Source organism: Acanthaster planci, linkage group LG08 (genome assembly GCF_054643075.1).
Source record: "Acanthaster planci isolate LZ-2023a linkage group LG08, COTS_SCS, whole genome shotgun sequence".
Lineage (NCBI taxonomy): Eukaryota > Metazoa > Echinodermata > Asteroidea > Valvatida > Acanthasteridae > Acanthaster > Acanthaster planci.
In genome coordinates, this window is record NC_141784.1 from 20,409,417 (window position 1) to 20,417,078 (window position 7,662).

Below are 7,662 nucleotides of genomic sequence, written 5' to 3' on the forward strand. Positions count from 1 at the left end.
GAGATTTGAAAGCAAACCCCGGGCGCTGTTAGATCTAACATCGACGGTTGGTAATTGCTTAACAGGGCGAAGATTGTATTTGTGGTTGTAGGTTCCTGATGATCTCGAAATTCCTGATGGTCATAACGTAGACACCTCCCCGGAAACAAAATCTTGTCGTAAACACTTAGCATGGTTTGACAGAATTACGGAATAAAATCCGTCATTCTGAGGAGAAAAACTTTGTTTCTGACAAGATAGCTCGAATCAGTGGCGCCCGGGGGGGGGGGTTGCTTCAGGTATTTAGCCTCCCTCCCCTCCAAGATTGTTTATTTGTTTGTTTGTTTTCTAAAATAAATTAACCCCCACAACTACCCCTGGAAGCCCACTGGCGTGAAGCCGTGAACTGCTACAAAGCTGACACAAGAGCTGGAAACATGACAAATGCTACTGCGTAATGACTCGTAATTGTTTGGTTGTTTATTGCTGAAAATAATAGCAACCTTAAATGGGTACAGAAATTTCAAAGTGGGTTTAGCAGCCATCGAAGTTTTACCGTGAACTTTGCAGGAACTGACTACAGGTTCATCTGCTTAAAAATCCTTTATAAAATTATATATCCTTTAAAAAAATCCTTTATATAATTATATATATTATGTGATAAAATTTTAAACGTGTGTTATGACATACATTCACTCGCGAGAAACCGTTTCATTTGAGAAAATCCGGCCAGCTGTCAATTCAAGATTCGTAGACAATAAAGCTCCATCACGATCAAGACTAATATCTTCAGATTTTCCAAAAAATGACAAAGGTCAGTTTCTGGCACCGAAAGGTTTTACGGTTAGAACAAAATCTCGCATTGAAATGTATTGTAAAATGTGGCAATTGTTAAAGCTGTTTTTCCCGAGTGTCGCTGGCAGTAAGCAGAAAATCGTGATCTTTTTTTTTCTGAAGTTGCTGACTCGAGTCTACTGTGAATCAACTGATTAGAGTCAAGTCCGGGGCAAGATTCTCCTCAGAGTGTGTGGTAATCGATTCATGGTAATGATGGAATGAAAACAGAGAGTAAACAGTGCGAACTCGGTGGACTCGAATGCAGCCCAATAATGCAACACTGCAGCGTGCTTAATGCTACATCTGCGCTCACCAAGATCTCATGCAGGGAGTGATGGTGCCTATTCGATGTGTTTCTCACGGCAATAACTGGAAATGTCCTCGTCGCTCCGTCGTCATCATCGGTCGTCACCGTGTCGTCGTCATTGTGCTTCTATCATTATCGTTGTAATATTTCACCACCGGCTTTTTGGTTTGAAGTGGTCTTGTGAAAAAGCCACGTGTTCTTAAGCTTACGTGTATATACTTTCTGGATGGTTTTTATAAATACTCTTGGCTCTAGCCCATTCATGTTTGCCTGTGGCGGCCGCCACGGGTAAAAGATACTAACAATTATAACGATTACAGATATTGATATCATGCATGATGTGTAATTATATTAATATGCCGTACGAGAAAAACGCTGTCAACGTGACTTGGGTACTGGTACTGGGTACTGGTAGCCTGCGTGCATAAGCACACGTGGTACTTCCCTGGTAATACGACTTACTTTTGGCGTTGGTTTACACTCCAATAAGAATTCGCCCACTTGACCCAAATTCCCAAAATTTGATATGAATGACAAGTGAGTGGCCAAATTTGACTCTCTTTGTTTCTCACTGTCTTCTTCATAGTCCATCGAAATGTGTACTTCATTTTTGTCAATGGGTGCTCGCTGGCAACTACGGGCTTCCGTAATTCGTATGCTTCTACTTAACCTTAATTAGAATATTATTTCGGCAGTTAGTTTAGTAACTACTAATCCCTGCTTGCTATTTGTACCAGACAGTGTCTGGTGCTTGGATTTTGTAAATGTTTAAAGTATTTTTAATGCAGTCAGTTGCGGTCGTTAAAGTCAATTTTATGAATGTTCCAGGGATATGGCGGCGTTACGGGGAACAGAGTGGCAGATTGAAAGAGATTGGAGATTTGAAAGCAAACCCCGGGCGCTGTTAGATCTAACATCGACGGTTGGTAATTGCTTAACAGGGCGAAGATTGTATTTGTGGTTGTAGGTGCCTGGTGATCTCGAAATTCCTGATGGTCATAACGTACTAGACACCTCCCCGGAAACAAAATCTTGTCGTAAACACTTAGCATGGTTTGACGGAATGACAGAATAAAATCCGTCATTCTGAGGAGAAAAACCGTGTTTCTGACAAGATAGCTTGAATCAGTGGCGCAAGGGGGGGGTTGCTTGAGGGATTTAGCCTCCCTCTCCTCCGAGATTTTTTATTTGTTTGTTTGTTTGTTTGTTTGTTTTCTGAAATGAATTAACACCCACAACAACTCCTGGAAGCCCACTGGCGTTAACTGCTACAAAACTGACACAAGAGCTGGAAACATGACAAATGCTACTGCGTAATGACTCGTAATTGTTTGGTTGTTTATTGCTGAAAATAATAGCAACCTTAAATGGGTACAGAAATTTCAAAGTGGGTTTAGCAGCCATCGAAGTTTTACCGTGAACTTTGCAGGAACTGACTACAGGTTCATCTGCTTAAAAATCCTTTATAAATTAATATTTATAGGATTTTGAAGTAATATAAGGATACTTTACCTTGTTATATAATTTAACAACATGGAAAAGGCTACATGGATAAAAACCAATTGGAATCTCGTCCAGAAATTTGGGTAAATATACTTAAATTAATAGATGTTTGTGTGGGATTTGTGTTCGAAGATACGGTGTTTCCTCCTATGCTAGTAGGCCAGAGACTGTTACATACTAATTGAAGTTGGAACCATGGTAACTGTCTTGTCAGAGACAATTTCGTCACTGACGACGCAACAACATGTGACATTTTGTGAGAAAACGTTGCTCACTGGCCTTACGTCATGAACTGAAACAACGACACCCCGAAGCAGGAAAAAAATAACGACAGCAAACTATCCAACATTTGTCAAACTTTAGTACAGAAGTAGATATATACCCATTTGCACATGCAAAGAAACCATAAAAGGCAGCAAACTGCTCTTAATATGGCGCAATTAAAATTGAAAATCAGGTGAAATGGGACACAAAGGAATAATTACAAGAATTTCATTAAAAGTCACATTACCTAAGCCCTACTTAAATCCTGCCGAGTTTGATGCGCAGTGAGGCAAGAAGAAAGCGGCTGTTCATTGCCACTAGACGTGCTGGAGCGAGTGAATTACCATTATGCACAATAACTCTGTGTTCATCTTCAGTTCAGTTCACCAGTTCATCTACTTTCAAGTATTACCCCCAAGTACATGTATAGATTTGCTTGGTTTTAAAGAGGTTAATTGTATCATTCTACAAACAGTTAAAGGCGATAGATCGAGAAAGGTGAAGTATTTCTGTGGAGAAATTTGGGCCCGTACAAAGTTATACAATGAATGCTGTGGTTTGACGCAGTCCCAATGAACGTAAGATGGGAGAAAGGTTATGCAGACACCGAATCAAATATCTACGTTTCTACGAAGCTTTTCTGAGATTTGACCGGAAAAATGTCATGTTCTCCCCTTCAGCTAACTAATGACTTACGAACATGAATTTGAACATAATTGCGAGATCTGCTATCATAGCTCGTACGAGTTAGCTCAAGGATGAAAGGGAATTTTTTCAAACATGTTTCTGATACAGCTTCGTATTATTCTATCAATAGTGAGGTCTACATTAACACTGCATTGAGTAGGGTGGGAGATTTCGTTTTCAGTGACCTCTAAATAAAAGGCAAAACTTATCAATGAACACGATGAAGGCACCCCCCTCCTTCGTGGCCAAGGTTGCCGCCCATGCCCGAAATCGGAGGGGGAAACGCGTGGGGTGGGGCATCCCGCACTTCGGTCACATACCCCTAGAAAAAGTTTATAATCCACTCAGTTGACGAGTCCCGATCGATTCGCACCAGCGCAGATTTACCACATAAATGCGCCCGGGCTTCGGTCGGTATCGATCCGTTTTTGGTCGTCTCTGTACGCGGGGCAATACTGTCCGCGTCCCACGGACTAAATCTGCAAGTATTTTCATAATGATACATCTGTTTTTTTCCTTGCGAGACTGACAAACTGTACTGGGTGAATTTCTAGCGTTGGTAGGCTATTTGTCACGGTTTATGTCAGTACGTCCGACGTCTCAGGTGTCTTGGAGGCTCTTTCTTGCATCATTCTGCCTGATTTACCTATTCCAGTCCTCCACGAATCGTAAACATGAGTTGGCTTGTGCGCAGGAAACTGTGACATTCTCTGTCTATTTAATTCCAATAAGTTTTCTGAGTTTGCGTGGTTTTGCCACTGTCTTCTTGTTTCTTGTTCACAACGATAACATGCCTAATATCCGAACAGTTTTATAAACCTGACGGCTGAAGGACGCCTAACAACATCTTTGAATAGACGTTATAAACAAGTCAGGATCTCCGATGTTGTTGGCCTTGATTAAAGTAGCATTTTATTTCAACTCCGTAGAGTTCCTGCATCGAGCTTTATTCTCTGTGTGGATCAAGTGTAATTTAACGGACACTGTTTTGATCGCGTGAACAACCGTGATTCAAACCTGACGTGGCATTTTCCTCTTTTTCGAGGGGGGGTCAACACAGCGTGTAATAAATTTGAAAATAGCATTGTTTCCACTCAGCTTCTGACATCAGCGAGACGTCAGGGTAAAATACTGTAAGACTCACCATAATAATGTGGAAGAAGTACCTGGCTCTTTTGAAATCGGTCCCGACATAACAGCATTAGTGACGCTGCGTTGATCTCGTCGGGTAATGCATCTGTACAGGTTCATTTATTTTCGAGTATCTCATCTACGGGAGCTGGGAAATCTGACCAATCAACTCGAAAGTTAATTAAACCTCCAACCCATGCCCACGTTTCATAATAGTTCGCTTCCGGAGTCTTCTAATTAGCACTGTGCGTTTAAACTATGTCTCGATGGTTTCCGAAATTGTACTCGTCAAGGTGACACATATTTTGTTTATTTTTTCAGCTCCTTTCAAAACAGCCATTTGACACTTTTTTGTGGATTATTTTCATACATTTTGGGAATGATTTCGCAGTCCCATTCAGCCCTCTCACCACAAAAATTAGTTGATTCGTTAAAATCCCGCCCCCTCCTTTTTCTCTCCGCCCACTGGCTTGAAGACGGAAGTCTAGTGATCCTTATCTTTTAACGCTGATGGAGTAGCCCTCTTGTGTTATTGAATTTCCGATGAGATTCTAATTGCACCTGATCAAACAACGGGTGCCGGTACGGAGCGCGCCGGTCGGCAAAGATTGATGCGGCTGTCGGTGCAGCTGCACCCCACGAATTCGATTATTCTTTCGCGGTGGCCGTCCAACGACGACGCACATCGAAAATAAATGATTTCTCGAAAGGATTACTTCAGACGACGATTCGGGTAATCTGGCAAGGCTGTGCGTATAAATGATTTTTTTTTTGCGTCATTCATTGGCTGATGTAGCGGGGTTTTTTTTCTGGCTAGAAAACGTCTGGATAAAGCATAATTCGCCAGACGGGTTTGCAGCGTGCATGGATTTCATCATCGACGGTGGTAATCTTTTGATGCTTCACGTAAGCCTGCGGTGCCTAGCTGTTATGTAGCCGTGACGATTTGCGCATGCCAGGGCTGCCAGCGTTGCGTAAGAACTGAGCATGACAACAAGCGTGCAGTGTCTGACACTCCCCTGAAGTCTCAATCTTTTAGGGCAAAGCGTAAAACAAGGTACAAAATTTGTGGCGACGCAAAATAGAACGACAGTGAGCGTTTCGTCGAATTGTAAGCTCGAGGATAGGAATTTTAATGGTGATCAGTTGGACATTATTTTTCTGCTATAAACTCCGTACTGAACTTGTACGGGAGGTTTGCCGGTGGAAGAATGTGTTTCGTCTATTACGGGTTTCGTGCCGTTTTATTCTAATGTAGCACCCTGGAAAATCGCAAGCATCACGTGTGATCACAATGGTCTGTAATTATGCTGCGATACAAAACTGATCATTTTGCTGTTATTGTGGAAGGTTTTCCCGTTTCGTACATGCACATCTCCTACTTTTTAAACAGTACTTGTACTAAGAGTACTTTGTCGCTTGATAAGGTTCACTGGTGTCCGAAGTGAAGGGAGTTTGGGGGTAGTTTGACGGGGTACACTGCGTTATCCTGCCAGTCTCAGCTGCCGAACTCCACCAGCCAGAATCACTCTTGAATTCTGTCGGCCTGACAATTTTTTGGCTGTATTTGAGCTTACCTATTGCCCATCGCAATAAACTAGACTTAAAGCAAAATGCTACTATAAGAAGCATGCCGACAATACATTGTATTAGGCACCTAAAATACTCAACAGGTTCAGCGTCATTATGTTGGGCCATTGGCACAAAAGAAGAAAAAAGAACAGAGAGTTTGGTTGAGCTGACTTGCGTACAGTGTATGGGGTGAGGATGGAAAAGGATGGTGTACGGTTCGAATCCTGGCCGGTAGTTTATCTCTGCCTCTGTCTCTCTCTCTTTTCATCCTGATCCCTGTTTGAAAATATCAATTTTGAAAGGTTATTTGATTGCCTGCCTGAATAAAGTTTGTTTTATTCAAGGAAAAACACTCATTCAACGTGTTACAGACTTGTGACTCACTTATGAGCCTGGCGCCCATGTCATATAACAATGATAATGTATTACTTCCAAGTTTCGAGTATTTGCATTTTTTTTAAGAGCCTTGTTTATTAACATCAGTTTGTAATAAGATCGGGTGAATAACGAAGACAGTGGAAGTAGGACTGCTAACATTGCATGAGAGTTGAGTGTGAGAAGGGACGAAGCTATAGCACTGGAAAGCCGGTTTCGGACGCCGCCATCGTTGGGATTTCTCCACTATAGCACCGTCGCAACTAGGACGGTCCCAACGGTAATTCGGACTGACCCAGGTGTGGTTGGTACCTAGTTGCTATGGAATTCCATTTCTGCCAATTACGCGGCGCATTTGGGGCATTCTTCCTCGGGTCTGTAGCCACTTCCGCCGTCAGCGGCGCATTGTCGCGTCATGCCGTCGCATTGTTGCAACACCAAAGATGTGTACTTATTCAGTAATGATTATCAAAATATTACATAAGGTGTGCCATGTGTTAGCAATAACAAGAGCTTGTTCCCAATTGAAGCAGCAAAGACACTGTTCTTTAACCCTAACATTCCTGAATCCTCCAATTTTAATATGATTTTGCACACACCCTAGGGAGTTAGGGTTAATCATTTTGTTTTGTCACCGAAATCTGCCTTAACGGTTTGTTCATACGAAGAGTTTATGTGCATTTCTGAAAATTATGTGTTTGATAAGAAGTAAGCAGTTCGACATAGGATAAACTTAACCCTAGAAGTCAGCAGTGGCTCCATTAGCCATCACAGAGGTGTTTCATGTCTTCAATTTCAGAACCAAAAGCCTACTGGAAAGCTTATACAAAGATCGATTAAAAAGTCAATTTTGCTAAAAAAAATGGTTTAAATAAAAGGAATCAGATTTTATTAGTTAAAAAAATTATGATTTTTTTTATCAACCCTGTCATTTATGGGTAATCTGAAGCTGTCAACCTGTTCATCTTTTGGTATAATTATATTCAACTTGTGCTTGTCAAAATACT